Source organism: Phocoena phocoena, chromosome 1 (genome assembly GCF_963924675.1).
Source record: "Phocoena phocoena chromosome 1, mPhoPho1.1, whole genome shotgun sequence".
In the NCBI taxonomy this organism is placed as follows: Eukaryota; Metazoa; Chordata; class Mammalia; order Artiodactyla; family Phocoenidae; genus Phocoena; species Phocoena phocoena.
Window position 1 is genome coordinate 144,946,574 of NC_089219.1, and position 16,352 is coordinate 144,962,925.

Here is a 16,352-nt window from a genome sequence, read left to right on the forward strand (position 1 = left end):
TACAACTGAAAACAATAATGTGATTTAAATCCTTGTAATATATTATGTGAAAGTGAACAAGGATCATTTACCCTGTCTGGCTCTCAGTTTCCCTAAGGAAAGGGTATTCAAAGTGGCCTCTAAGAACTCAAGATCTCAAAAAGGAGGTGTTATACTCCTGGATCTCTCCTCTCCAGAGCAGGACAATCCTATGCTTTTACCCATTTTATATATATACTCGACTATAATATAACATTTCATTTGAAGAAAGGATTCCAGAAAGGCTGAAAGTCAAAAAGTCTGAAACCACTGTACTATATGATGTCTAAGGTTCCTAGCATAAATAATATTCAATACTATTCATGACTCATTTTTATCAAAGCACTTAATACACAGTACTGTTTTTATAATTCACCCTATGCATCTTCTGAATGAAGTTAACCAAAATGTAAGTATCACACAGTGGAAAGTACCCTGGATTATATTCCAGAAACCCTGGTTATCTGAATTCTGGCTCTGTCTCTCGTTAGTCATGTGTCCGATGATAAGTCATCTCAACTCTGTGAACCTCTTCCTCATTCTCTAAAATGGAAATATATACCTCAAATGACTGTAGAGATTAAAGGAGACAACATACATAAAAGGTACTACAACAGAGCCCGTGCTATAGGAAGCAATAAGTTGTAAAGGTTTTCAATCTTGGTTTTTCTCTCAAAACCAAATCCTACATAATAATGTCACCTGGTTTCCTGAATTAGAAGTGAACTGAATTACAATAAAGCAGATATTTTTCCCCAAGAGCAAAATATTTTTCTACAGGTGGAAAAACCTCTTCTTATTTCTGCCTGGAACAACATCTTCTATTTCTTCTGGGAAATGCCCCTTTCTCCTCCCCTTCAAACTCCTCCACCTCTTTCCCCAACCACTACTAACCCTTAACAACATGGTTTGAATGCAAGCTGCTACCTTATTTCACATCTCAGACCCTCTAGTCACTACTTGTCAGCCAAGGGTGAGCCTCCCTGTCACAGCAGGGCCAACCATAGAACCCCATCCTCTTGGCCACAGTTGGAGAAGGGAGAAATTGGCCCAACACAAACTGGACCAATCAGTCCTTCTGTGTTATTGAGGCTGGAAGTAAGAGAGTGGGAAGTGCCAGCAGCCATAGTTTCTGCCAAATCAAAAAAAGAGACACAAATACGAGAGACCAAAAAAGAAAACCTAATGTGACTGGAGTCCCTGATTTCAGATGAACCTACAATCCTGCCATTTGTTCCCTAAAGTAGTGGATTTTGTCACATGTAAACCAAAGAACCCTGAGTAAATACAGACCTCTAAGAAAAAGTACAGGGACTTCCCTGGTGGTCCAATGGCTAAGACTCTGCACTCCCAATGCAGGGGGCCCAGGTTCGATCCCTGGTCAGGGAACTAGATCCCACATGCCGCAACTAAGAGTTCGCATGCCTCAACTAAAGATCCCGCATACCACAACGAAGATCCTGCGTGCCACAACTAAGACCCAGTGCAGCCTAATAAATAAATAAATATTTTTTAAAAAGAAAAGAAAAATTGCAACGAAGTTGGGATTGCAATTTTGCTTAAATACCTTTCCTTTCACAGCTTTTATCTTACAACTCCATCTCTTCTCTCCTTTATGAGTAGTAGTTCACAAATATAACTGGTCTTGGTGAGGGATGGGGATCTCTACTGCCTTTTAACTGTGGAACAATCTATATTTATTAACTCTCCAACTCCTCAAACCTCAAATAAAATGTCAGTATTGCTTCCTGCCTCTGTCCTTAAAATTGACTTAATTTCTAAACCCAAGGATTTTATTTTTACTTGGTTGAAAAATGGATATAATCTGTGAAAATCACCTAACTATAACATATTTTGAAGATAAAATGTGCCACATAAATAAGAAACATTAACTACTTCAACACACTGCTCTTTCTTAGTTTTGAGCTTATTGCTCATAGATTCCAACTGCTACTCCCATTATCATTAGCTCTTCTCATTGCAGGTTATACCTTTCAAGCCCTAATTTAAATCCCCATTTAGAATTTTTGGTTCTTCTTAGGCTCAACTCTAATAGAAACCATGGCAATTTAGGTTTTTTTTCTATTTAATTCAGTGTCATTAAGCTTTAATAAAACTTCAAATTTTTCTTTTTCAAAAAAATCAACTTGAGGGCTTCCCTGGTGGCGCAGTGGTTGAGAGTCCGCCTGCTGATGCAGGGGACACGGGTTCATGCCCCGGTCCAGGAAGATCCCACATGCCACGGAGCGGCTGGGCCCGTGAGCCATGGCCACTGAGCCTGCGTGTCCGGAGCCTGTGCTCCGCAACGGGAGAGGCCACAACAGTGAGAGGCCCGCGTACCGCAAAAAAAAAAACGAAAACAAAAAAACAACAAAAAAAACATATTTTGTAATCAAATTGCTGCTTTTTAAACTTCTGGTATTTCTGTTGCTTTCGAGGCAGTCACCATAGTAACAGAGAAACAAGAACCGGAAGCCAGCAGTTGAAATGGACTCCTGCTGATGATAGGGGTTCCGCTTCCATGGAAACAACAACGAAGTGATGGAAATACTGGAAGGTTTTTTAAATGTAACCTTAAATATACATACTATGTCTCCTTCCTTATCAGCCCCTTAAAAGTAGGTCACAAGCACTGCTGATCAATAGCAGCAGCCAAGGATGAAAACCACCTCTTGCAGATTTCTGCTGCAGGATACTTACTGAGGTTTTTGAGTACCAGAAAGAAAAGATTCATCTATCGATTTCCAGAATAATTCCAAGTAGTCAACTTATTCATAAATATGACTTTAAACAGATTTTACTTGATCAAAATTTTTGACTCTAACCTTCTTAATTTCTTAATCTTCATTTTAAGACACACACGCAGCATATAATGATTATTTTTCAAGGAAACTAGGTTACCTGGAATTCAACTTTTAATCCCATATTAGGTCATATGGCTATTATTTCTTCAGTAATATATCTAGGGAGACACTTAATAAATGCTTTTAAAAATGGATACGTATTTAACATTCTACCTAGGGACTTCCCTGGTGGTCCAGTGGTTAAGACTTTGCCTTCCAATGCAGGGGGTGTAGATTCAATCCCTGGTCGGGAAGCTAAGATCCCACATGCCTCGGGGCCAAAAGCCAAAACATAAAACAGAAGCAATATCGTAACAAACTCAATAAAGACTTTAAAAATGGTCCACATCAAAAAATCTTTTAAAAATTCTACCTGAAGATAAACCAATACCTTCAATAAGTTCTCTACATTTCTGTTAATCATTCAGACAGATCAAGAATTTCCACTGTGCTTTGGCATTCAAAAGAGAAAAACTGCTTCCATTATTTATTTACTAACCTTTATGTCAAAAAGTTGTGGTGTACCATAAAAGATGTCTTATCTTTATATAGCGTGTCAACCCATATTTCTTTACCTCAGATCAAGAGAAAGAATAGAATTAGGGTGATTATAAAGTGTGATTCATGAAAGAAGAGAGTGTAGCTGAATAGAAATGAGCAATTTCAAAGTTGTCATTGAAAATTTTTGAAAACTGCTATCCAGCAGTCCAGAGCACCAACCCTGACTCAATTTACTAAGAGAAGTTATTATAGAAGGCACAATCTATAGATAATAGAATTGTGAAATTCTAATTTACCCAAGAGACCATCACCATTTGGTACTCCTTCACTATATCTAATTCATTTAATATATTACCTTCCTTTTATAACTAAGGAAATTGAGGCTCAGGGATGTGAAATGCCTTTCTCAGTCACAAAGTTAAATAAGAGCCTAAACCTAAACCAGATCTTATGCTACCACACTTCAGGTAACTGAATTTGAATTAGATTATTCTACTGTTACTGAGTAGAGCAAGAAAAATACAGAGCACAGGACAAGTACAAGCGAGTATGGGAACGAAGATGAAGAGAAAATAAAGGTAAGGAGTTGAGGCAGGAGCCTATCAGACAAGATAAAGTAGAATCAGAGAGAAGGAAAGACTGAAGAAGATAGACAGGCACACGAGAAAATCAGAGCTATGAAGAGGTACAAATTTCACACTATGTAAAAGAGAACGGGCCTCTCTGAGAAAAAGTGGGCTCTCAAACATCCTTGTAACCCAAGGATTTCCTTGGAAAACAAAGGTCCTTACTCATTTACCAATTTAAAAAAAAAAAAAAAAGGCATTTTTACTCACAGAAATAATGAAAATCAGTTTCACGAACTAGAATAAAAAGTTAATTCTTCCAATTCTGTTATTCTATCCTTAGTCACTAAAAAGAATATAGCTACTGCCTCATCATTGATTCAACAAAAGAAAAGCAATGTTAAAGGAAGAACTGGGTACGTCAGACTTCTTGAAAGCCAGTATTTCTACATTTGTACTTTATGGGAAATTTTAAGGGATTTTCAAGAGTATTTTGACCATACTTGATTGTCTCCACATGCACAGAATTTAATCCCCATATAAGACCCTACTTAGTCACATCTTATATTCCTATCTCTACCCCACACTCTCCAGTAGGCCCTACTGGAGGCTCTATCACTTTACTCTTGGTCAAGCATGCTTGGTTTTCATTCAGATTTATCACATTAGGAAGAACATCCAAATCAACCTGGGTTTGCTGGGATAAGTTTTTGTTTGTTGGTGCTTCCTTTTTTTTTTTTTTAAACAACTTCAGTCACATAAAAGAATATATGCCTGTTTGAGATGGCCTTGGTGGTTAGAGTTTTTTTTTAAGTGCTGATTTATTATATTCAATGGGTTTTTTGTTCTTTTCAGGTAAAGCCTACCATTTCTGATTTATGCTAAGTGTTCTGACAACAAAAGGCAACCTTGAGAAAAACTGTAATTTACGGTTCTACACATCACCCACAAATCTAGAGCCATCAGCCTTTCCGTGAATAACAAACCTGGTCAGGCAGGGAATCTGCTTCCCATTTGCATTTAACCAACCCCCTATTAATGTTTTAAGTGTTATGTGAAATCAGAAGTTCAAAGAGGCACCAGAGAATAGTAAAAGCAATAGTCACGATAACAGTTGTGCCCAGGCACTGCCTCAACTATAATTGCTTTCAATGTTGTTTACGCAGTTTTTCTGCCATTAAAAAAAGAAACAGGGCTTCCCTGGTGGTGCAGTGGTTGAGAGTCCACCTGCCGATGCAGGGGACACGGGTTCGTGCCCCGGTCCGGCAAGATCCCACATACCGCGGAGCAGCTGGGCCCGTGAGCCATGGCCGCTGAGCCTGTGCGTCCGGAGCCTGTGCTCCGCAACGGGAGAGGCCACAACAGTGAAAGGCCCACGTACCGCAAATAAAAAAGGAACAAACAGCCCAAAATGGAGCCACTAAGCCCATGTCACCAAACTTTAGAATACCTAACTTAATCGCAGTTTCAACCTTCCCCAGGACTGGAATCTTAACCAGTCAGTCTGGAACTTCCTCGTCAGCACCAGGGAGGTAACCAGCCAATAAACGTTTTTGTCTCCCAAAGGAAGGTGTATTGCTCAAAATAATCTTTTTTTGTTTATGACTTCCTTGTCCCATCCCCTCTTTGGCTTTAAAGACCTCTCCTTTTCTGGAGCTCCGTGGAGCTCCTTTCTACTTGCTAGATGGGATGCTGCCCGGTTCAGGAATCAATAAAGTCAATTAGATCTTCAAATTTACTCAGCTGGATTTTGTCTTTTAACAGCTATGGTGTCAGTGTCAGGGTCCAAAGTGAACAAACTTCTGATGGCATTCGAGGACAAGAAAGACAGGTGTGGTATCTGTGAACCCCTTTTTGCATTCACTGTCTTTCTTTCAGCGGTAAGTTTCTCTCAATTCTGAGCTCCTTTCTCTTTGCATCAAGCTTCAGATATAACTGGCTTTCCTTTACAGAGCAAGACAGCTTGAGCTGGTGGACAGTTCTGCCCGGAACCCAGGTCCCTAGCTTTATCATGGACTGCAATTCCCAGGTTTTTGAGTGGAATCCCCAGCCCTTAATTCTGTTCCAGGATCCACTTAGGTACTGTTAGTGGCAATATGCAGTTTCCTATTTATGTGGGGCCCCCAGTCCACAGCCCACATTTGTTGAGATCTGCTGGTTCAATGCTTTCCCCAGTCCAAGGTCCCACATCCCACATTGGGGAACTGGTATGGTACACACAGGGCCTCTTCTTGGTTAGGACTCAGTATATACTAAGGTACACATTTTTTTGCCTTACTTTATGTAGATAAAGGCTAAATGCTAATAGGAATCTCAGAAGTCAAAACAGCCTCAAAATTGATGCATAAGGGTTGAGCATTTAAGATCTGTTAGAATACCCACCACCTAACTCAAAGACTCCCAAGTTAGGATAAGTTGGTCACAGAATGGGTTACTGACACTCAGTCACTTGCCAACCTTAAGAAAATTTCCACGCATAGAGGTACACTGTAAAACACCACATAATCCTCAACCCTATGACACGCTCCTCTTAGGTATTAGTTTGGCTCCAAGAGACCCAAAGGCCTAGCTAAAAAAATAAAAACAATAATGGGATTCTTAAAATCCAAAGAGTTAAGCACACCCTTCTGGCATACCTGCTTATTTTATGTCTAACAACTACAATCCTGGAAACTGTAGATATCTACAAAAATGGCAAAATATTACTAAAAACAACCCAGAATTACAGTGGCCATTATGGGGAACATTCCAATTAGACAAGATCATTCACTTAAGAAGTGCACTTAAAAGTAAGAGTTCCCCAATTAAACAAACAGAATAGGATACATATTTTAACTGGTATGCAGTAGCTTCCAAAGGCTTCAAAATGCCAAAAGAACTTTATTGAAAGTTTCATTACAAAAAGGTAACAAAAAATTAAAGACACAAGAGGTACCTAAAACAAAGGAGTATAAGACAGACACAGAACTTCCCTGGTGGTGCAGTGATTAAGAATCTGCCTGCCGGGCTTCCCTGGTGGCGCAGTGGTTGAAAGTCCGCCTGCCGATGCAGGGGACGCGGGTTCGTGCCCCGGTCCGGGAAGATCCCACATGCCGTGGAGCGGCTGGGCCTGTGAACCATGGCCGCCGAGCCTGCACGTCCGGAGCCTCTGCTCCGCAACGGGAGAGGCCACAGCAGTGAGAGGCCCGCGTACCACAAAAAAAAAAAAAAAAAAGAATCTGCCTGCCAATGCAGGGGACAAGGATTCGAGCCCTGGTCCGGGAAGATCCCACATGCCACGGAGCAACTAAACCAGTGTGCCGCAACTACTGAGCCTGCACTCTAAAGCCTGCGAGCCACAACTACTGAGCCTGCGTGCCACAACTACTGAAGCTCACGCGCCTAGAGCCCCTGCTCCGCAACAAGAGAAGCCACCACAATGAGAAGCCCGCGCACCACAATGAAGAGTAGCCCCCGCTCACTGCAACTAGAGAAAGCCCGTGTGCAGCAACGAAGACCCAACACGGCCAAAAATAAATAAATAATAAATAAATAAATGTATTAAAAAAAAAAAAGACAGACACAACTCCTACTGCCCCCTCTGTCTTCCTTTATTAAGTACTCATTCTAGTAATCTTCTGTTTGAATTGTCTTTCCACTCTGAAGAGACTACAAGGCCATAAACAAAAGTCCGTCAAGTTAATGGCCATACAGGAACCCCTATGCCTTTGAAAGAAAGACCCTGTAAGGATCTCTCTCAGAGGTAATGAGACTGAGGATTTTCTGGTAAATTGCTACATCATTCCCTTAAACAACTAAGGGGAAACGGAAATTAAAAATTAATTTAAAACCTTGCCAAATTCTGGTAAATATCAGAGATACATTCTCCACTTAAACCCCACTCAGACCTTGCAGGTGGGATCCTGGAAAAACTGGCAGAAGCCAGTTGAGGGTGAGAATTATCACCAGAGTCAATTCTGGATCTCTGTCTGTAGTACCCAATAAAGAGAAAAATAAAGTACCTTTTGCACCCAATTAGGGGATACCTCTTAAGTCCAAGGGGTTCGTCAATACTGCCAGAAATATTTACTGTTTATCTAAGCTGAAAATTGACAAGATTTTTTTTTTTAATTTTAAGTAGCTCTGTGGTCAAAAGTTGGCCAAACTGGAAGCTAATATACGGAGTCTGCTAATAACTGTTTTTTAAGGCCTTCTCCCCTAAACTAAAATAATGTTCCCAGCAGGAAAGAAAAAACTTCTAAAGCCCTTATAAAAGGACTTACGGGTGGATCAACCTATGATGTCATTTAAATAACAACCCAATTCCTTGTGTAACTGAGAGCAACTGTCCTTATCTTACAAATCTTTGCAAAACTAGAAATGCAGCTCTAGAGGCAGTCCAAAATTCACCTATTCCTTTTTCAAATCCCCAAACCTCCTCTATTTATCTTAAATGACTTGTAACTTGCATTCTTTTCTTGTGCCTTTGAGATGTAAATATTAAAGTACAAACTTCAGAGAGGTAGTTCTTATCAGTTAAAAAAAAAAAAAAGAGGGGGAAGGGGGACAGAGGGTAGGTCACTTGGAACTTGAGCAATTGAGAAATCCCAAGTGTACAGAAGCTATGAGGTCCCTGTTCGTATCTGTCTACACGTTCACATGTGCCTATATACATGTGTTACAGATATATTTTCTTCCTCTGGATAGTATTGCCAATATTAACTTATAGAAGATCTCTGGGGCTTCCCTGGTGGCGCAGTGGTTGAGAGTCCACCTGCCGATGCAGGAGACACGGGTTCATGCCCCGGTCTGGGAAGATCCCACATGCTGCGGAGCAGCTGGGCCCGTGAGCCATGGCCGCTGAGCCTGCGTGTCTGGAGCCTGTGCTCCACAACGGGAGAGGCCACAACAGTGAGAGGCCCGCGTACCGTAAAAAAAAAAAAAAAAAAAAAAAGAAGAGCTCTATTTAACTGGCTCACAAAAAAAATTAAGTGCTTATATAAATCATGTATTCATAAAATTCTTAAAAATATAAGAAAAATTAACCCAATGGTTTTGAGGTTCACTCGATCTGAGATAATCTTTAGTAAGTAAAAGCTCATTTTAAGTTTGTTGATTTAATTAAAACAGACACGTCTTTAAAGTTATCATACTAAAAATAATGTTGATATACACCTTTTATTCAGCCTAGGCTAACTAAAGATCAAATAAGTTCATGTTATCTCTTATAAAATTTGTCAGCAAGAAAAATGGCTTGGGATGAAGACTGACATTGTCTAATGTCTCATGAAGTTTTTGTGGGCAGTCTAAACATAATTGTTAAAAACAAGTAAATGAAATAGATGTCAGTAGGATAAAAAGTTTTTAGGTGAACTTTCCAATAGTTTCTCCAAATCTTTTTGGTAACCTGAAATTTTGTTAACTTAAATTAAAGGACAGTCATTAAGTATCTAGATCACTTCCAAACAAGGTAAAGTACTGAAAGATTAATTACTGAACATAGGTTTATCTAATTTTTGCTTCTTTTTACAGAGAAATTCAAGGCATTTTGGGTCTATTAATAAGCATGTTTTATGCCACACTGAAAAACTGTCTATGAGAAAACACATTTCTAGAAATTATAAGAAGTATTTATGAATCTGCCAATCCACAGAATGTTAATGTAAAAGATAGTTCATAATTGCTTACTTCCCAGTTTTCACTAGAAATTAAAGGTTTCTAAGGGTTAAAAATTCTCATGTAGGTAATTAAAACTACTAGAAATAATAAGGAAAAGGAATTTTATGTGTGATCAGGACTGGCTAAGATTAGAATGAATTTGATTAAGTTTCAATACCAAAAGTAAGCTGGTGTAAAATTAGAATTTGAGTTTCTCCCTATTAAAAGGGACAAAGTGTTCTTGGACTACTGGTCTGCTTTTAATAGTAAGAGATTATAAAAGGTTTTCCTTTACCTTTTGAACAATCTGCCAGGGTCAGGGAGGAGGTGGGGGACACAAAGATCTTGTGTCCTGTCAAAATCATCACCTATGTTCCCTGTTGTCTTTATCGGGTCTTTGATTTCTTAAACCTAGTCCTCTGGATATTAAAAAAAGTAAGTTTTGCTCGGAACTATGTAACCTATATTTGCCTGTAAAGTCTTTGTCACTTTGGTTCAATACATAAGCGTTGTTTCGTAGTGTCCTATGACCCTATTTGACCAAGTGTTTTTAAACCGCTTGATATTTTTTACAAAATTCCCAAAAATCAAATTCTGAAAGAAGTCTTTCTGACCTCTAACGTTGGGATTTTTCCAGAGGGCCCCTGGCATATCTCAAAAGATTTGCTCTCTCTTCTCATAAAAAGATAGATGTTAAACTAATTAGACTTATTTGATATGTTAAATTACATGTGAAGCATTGAGAAATAAAAATACTAGGCCTTCTTTATGTTCTATTTATATAGGTATATAAGTATTCTAAAAATTATATGAAGTTCCTAGAAATCTGTTATATGTTAATATCTGACAGTTAAAATAAAACATTATAATACATATAATGACATTATAATAACAATAATAAATCTGATAATGTTATCAGTCATAATTCTAGTTATTGTCTTGGAGTGTTGCGTGTCACAGAAATAACCAAATTCCCTTGTCAACTGCGCTGTAATGAACTCTAGTCAGATCTTTAACCACGGGCATTTTAAGTCTTTTGACATTTACAGACGGTTATTGTTTTACTCTGATGCTTTTGCTAAAGCGTTCCTACAAAAGTGTTTCTTTTTTCAGAGAAATTTCTAGAAAGGATTCTGACAAGTACTCTAGGATACTAGTTTCTGGTAACTTTCAGATAATAACACCAACTGGTTAAGAATTTATAGAACTCTAAGGAAAAACTGGATTCATAAAACTGCTAACAAAAGATGAAGATCAAGAACTAATTACAGTGTAAAGCAACTATACTCCAATAAAAATTAATTTAAAAAAAGAAATAATTACATAGAACTGAATGAACTGATGAAGATGATTATAATTTTTTATGACTTTTTGTTTAAAACATTGCTTGTTCTTTTGTTTTTCCAGGTTTAAGGAAATCCTTTTATCTCTTCTTTTAACGCTATCAGCAATTTGGTAACATACATTTGTGAACTAAAGTGGAACATTTACTTTTTCTCTCTACTTGATCCCACCAAAATTCAGAAACTCCTGAGTATTCTCTTTATGGCAATAAAGTTCATTATTTGCATAAGTTCAATAAGAATCTGTTCTCACTGTAACAGAACACAATTGGAAACACTGGCTATATTACCAAGACTTTAACTAGAATGTCATATTTGACAGAAATGTGTATACACTCAGATATGACCAGACAGCTTTAAGGAACTGCTTGGAAAAATTGGCCTGGTGCCTTACTTACAGGGTTACCGTCAGCCTTACCAGTTGAGTATGGAAGGTTATACTTCCTGACAGGCCCCAGGAACCTTGAAAAGAGAGGACTTCACTCAAACTGTAGGTATTGCAGGTAAAATCTAGTGATGATGCTTGGATTGGCTTCCTAGCCTCAAAGGCTTTTAAGAGTTCAATCTGAGATCCCTCATGAAAAGTTCCACCAAAGCAGTCTTAAAAAGAACTTATACAATCAATCACTATTCTTGCTGCACTTATGAAAATAATCAGGCCAAGTCTAATGCAAACTGATTAGTTTTACTGTAATTATCCTTTAAAAAAAGAAGTGGGGATAACTGCAGGGAGAAAAATTATGTTTGCACCTTTGTCTATTTTAGAGTAACCCTGTTAACTGGCTTTGAGGTTTCGTTATACACCTATAAACTGAACTAGATTCTAAATTCTTCTAGTTTCCTCAAATATCTGGCTACAACTCTCCAAACTAACATTTCTAATTTTCTCCCACCCTTCTAATTTAAAGTCACTAAAGCCTTTGTTTTAAAGGCTGCCATTGAATCTCCTATAAGAGACTACCAGGGACTATAACCAGGTCCTCTTCCCTGCCCAGATGGCAGGGAAGTCAAACTTCAGAGACTTGAGCCTTGGATATATGTCTCACAGCTGAAGAAGGCTCCACCTGACCTCTGGTCCTGTACAGACAGTAAGGACCTCTGAACCAAATTGTCAAGGAAGAGAAGTAGCTGACATCAAGGTAGATTGCTTCTGCCCATGATGCTGGATCAAGACTTCATACTTTAACAAACATGAAACCCTTTATTCTCGTCTTTCTTTCATTTACTCTGGAATTAGCCTGGAAAAACATTTCCATATCTCCCAGTCCAATGCTAAGCAGAGTAACATCTCAGACTGCTGGATTTGTCACAAAAGATTCCGACCTATCCATGATACTAGAGATCTCCTGGTCCTCCCTGTGACCAATTTTTCTTCTATTCCCAATGTCACTGGAAACTATGATCAACACCCCACTCACCCCCTCTTAGTAAGAAGTGTCTTACCAAGTTCAACTCTTGTGGCCAGAACATGAAATACCATTTTTTACCTTTCTCCAATTATAACTGTACTTCCCCAATGAGACATAATTACCTACATAACTTAGGTCATTTGCCCCCCCACATTCCCATGATTATCTAGATCAGATCTGTCCCCACTCACTAAGAGATCTCACCAGCAGCACCCATCTTTGCAAGGTGGGTGACTCTTTATTTCAGGCTAAAAGATTTTCCTTCCGTATGCACTGAAATCCTAACTGACCTCTGGCTTGAACGGTAAACACAGCAATCCCTGTGAATGGTCCATTATCAGCATCTCTTTAACGGGAATGGTTTGTGCCCCAATAGGCTTTGTCTTTGTTTGTGGTGGTTATCATTCTCCTCGGACATATGCGTGCCTAGATGGCTAGCGTACAACTGTGCAATGCCTCTTAGATTACCCAACTGTACCCCTAACTTTCCACAAATGAACTAGTCACCTCATTGGTCAACTCCCATGGATTTACATCAGAAAGTTAGAAAAGACCTACCAGGAGATGTTCATGACTCAGAATTCACTTCCTTTGGCAAGGCCATGCTTCCCTAGTCAAAAGTAAATGTAATTGAGAATGTGATTAAAAATTTTCCTTAATTCTTGAAGATATTGTTATCTGCTACTGAAACAACAGCTGCCCCCCAAAAATCCTTAGACTCTCTGGCCAAAATTTTTCCTCATAATAGTATAGCCCTTAATTATCTTTTAGCTGAGCAGGGAGGTGTCTGTGCTGTGGTCAACACCACTTGCTATGCCTGGATCAACACTTCTGGGGAAGCTGAAACTCAATTCCATAAAATCACTGAGCAGGCCACTTGGTTAAAAAGTTGACTCCTTCAGCAGGGTTGTTCTTTGACTTATTTGATTTTGATTGGTTTGGATCTTGGGGACCATGGCTCCAAAATGCACCCCAAACATTGAGAATTATCCTGCTTTTTTATAATCATAATAATCTTTAAACTTTGATCACGTTTCTCAGTTAAGCTAAGAGTTTGATCAAAAGGGGAGAATTAAAAAAAAAAGAAAAAGAAAAAGAAACAACAGGTCCAAAATGGAGTCACTTGTGCTAAGCCCATGTCACCAAACCAAGACTTAATACCTAGTCTAACTGTAATTTCAACCATTCCCAGGATTGGAATCTTAACCAATCAATCTGGAATTTCTCAGTCAGGATCAGTGAGATAATATGCATGATAAACCCTTTTGACCCCAAAGGAAGGTGACCTTGCTCAAAAAAATCCTTATTTTTATTTATGACTTCCTTTTCCCACCCGCTTTCTGCCTTTAAAAACGTCTCCTTTTCTGGAGCTCCTTAGAGCTCCCTGCTACTTGCTAGATAGGATGCTGCCCAATTCATGAATCCATTAATAATGCCAATTAGATCTTCAAATTTACTCACTTGAATTTTGTTTTTTAACACTGCTATCAGTAATACTGTGTGAAAACTAACACATCGTTAGACCATAGGGTGTTAAATGCCTACAGAGATAGCCTTCTCTTAGATTCAACAATTTCTTTCTGCTCCCTAACCTATTTTTGTTTTGCATTTTTAAAGGGGAGAACCCGAAAGACCAATCATTCAATTCCTTCAAAACAACACTGCTTGCACAGTCTCTTTCTGACAATAATCTCTTCTAAGTAAGGAAGTAAATAAATAAACAATCCCTTAAATGTTCCTTATGATGATGATGATAATAATCCCCTAAGTGTCCCTTATGTTCTAATCAAATGGCTTCTAAAAGATTAAGATAAAAAGATTAAAAGGAGCTAGAGACATATTGAAGGAAAAAGGAATAAAGAATTAAAACCAAAAAGCTAAATTTTGTCTTATAAGATGGAATAAAAATAAGATAGGGGAAAATCTGGAAAGGAAACTCCACATAAACTTACAGTTTTTTATCTGCCACACAGGTAAATATGGAAAGTCCCCCAAACCATACAAAAGCTTTTGCTCATTTTTCACTAGCTATAAGAGACATCTTAAGAGAAGCAGCAAATCTATGGAAGACTCAGTTCAACAATTGTTTTCTTGATGTCATGATATGGAATCACATTTCCTTTGAGAGGATGTAGAAATGATCAACAGAAATACTGATTATAAGCAGTTAATTCTTCTCAATTCTGTAAGTTTCATAGACTCCATTAATGCGTCCCCACCTTAAAAACTAAATTGCCTTAGTGTATACTAGAATTAGAAAAGACTCCATCCCATCTTTCTTCAGACTGATTTAAGGTGAAAATTACATATCACCACATTTAAACAATTCAAAGTATGTGTCAAGCACTACCCCCAGAGTATATCACATGTGAAGCCCATTTCAAGATAACAAAAATCCTCCCAGCAACTGGCTTTCTTTAAGTAAGGCACAAGAGTGAAAAAGTTCTCCATACCACTTACTCCTGCCTCTCCTACCCCTTTCAGAAGGAAGGAAAGATGTCTAACAGTTACTGAACATCTATTATGTTCCAGACACATAGTCATCTCAATGTTTATGGTCATTTCAATGTTGTCATAGGACATTACATATAGAAGACTATCAATAAAATTTTGTTAAACAAATGAATGAAAAAGTAAATGAATGATCTTGCACCAATATTACACAGTCTGATTACAATACCTTCACACCTAGAGATGATTCAATTATCTCCTTCTATAACTTAGTGCCTTTCATAATAGTCACATAAAATACATGTCAGAAAATGTGTATAATTATTGTCTTTATCATCTGTGCAGGTGAAATGCATAAAAAAGGAATATAGCATAGAAGTGGCATGGCTGGACTAAAAAGAGAATCTATATTTGGTTTAATTTTATGAAAAATTATCATTACAGTATCCGTGAGGAAAATACAACACAGATATTCTAAGTAATTATAAATCATTGTGTAAAATAAAATGAAGCCTATGAGCTCTATCGTTTGACAATTACAATTTTGGAAAATGTGTGTCTTAACAGTTTGTAAAAGTATGACACAATGATCTGGTTATTTTTCAAATGAAACACACTTTGAGACCACTAAGAGAAATACAGTATAATCGTCTGAGAAAAAGCAGATTTACATTTTTAATACTTCCTAAAAGAGAATAAATAAGCTGAACTTCCATGCAATTTATAACTAGCTCAATGTTTAATTAAGATATAGCTTAAGGTGTAAATTATGTAAAAGTATGTAACTCAAGTAAAAACAAAATAATGATTAAATCCTTGCCCAAGTGCCTAATGACCTGCCAGCACTGAAATAGCAGTCGTTTTTCACTTAGGGTATTTTAGTTTTGTTTGGATTATTTTAAAATACTCGTAGATATCTACATTTCTTCTGATCAGAATCAAGGTTTTTTTCAGTAGTCACAGGGATTAAACCAACCCTCTCATTTTATGTTTTTAAACTGTGCTGCTAAAGATATCAAAATGTGGTGATACTGATGACAGAGACCATCTAATAAAAAACAAAAAAAAACCCTCGAGAATCCTCATCTCTGCTTTTGCTATAGAGCAGCTGTGCCTCACACAGATTCACATGAATGAAAATATTTAGATGAGAAACCACCCACTTAGTTTATTTTCCGTATGACTTTCCTGTAATTATTTTGTAAACTGTTCACACAACAATACATAAAAACATCTGCAAAAACAGGTAATTAATGTGTCAAGCCAAACTAATGCATTTTTTATGGTGTCCATGCTTCGTCAACTGTAATTATAACTCTTTTTTAAGCAAATGATGATGTGTTTGTTGCAATGTGCAAGTGGTTATTTTAGATGCTTTGTTTACTCTTCATACAATCTGAATATAAAACTCCACAGCTACTTTACCCCACATCAATGCCTTACCTAGCTTTTTGCAGAAGCAGGAAAGTGGTTCTCTTTTCCAGGCTATAATTTCCAGTGAACACTTTTGTCATTAAAACATGAAACTCTCAACATAAAAGTCGACACCAAAATAGCCAACAATTCAAGAAACACATGCCAGCA

The 16,352-nt window shown here is 37.8% G+C and overlaps 1 protein-coding gene and 1 non-coding gene across 5 annotated transcripts in view; one reads left to right on the top strand and one right to left on the bottom strand.

Annotated features, from left to right (window-relative positions):
• Window positions 1-16,352, bottom strand: part of RPS6KC1 (ribosomal protein S6 kinase C1) — a 220,753-nt gene that overhangs the window by 91,002 nt on the left and 113,399 nt on the right. The gene's annotated exons all lie outside the window — the stretch shown is intronic.
• On the top strand, window positions 1,335-1,407 carry TRNAG-CCC (transfer RNA glycine (anticodon CCC)). Its single transcript has one exon. It is a non-coding gene; the product is annotated as a tRNA-Gly (tRNA).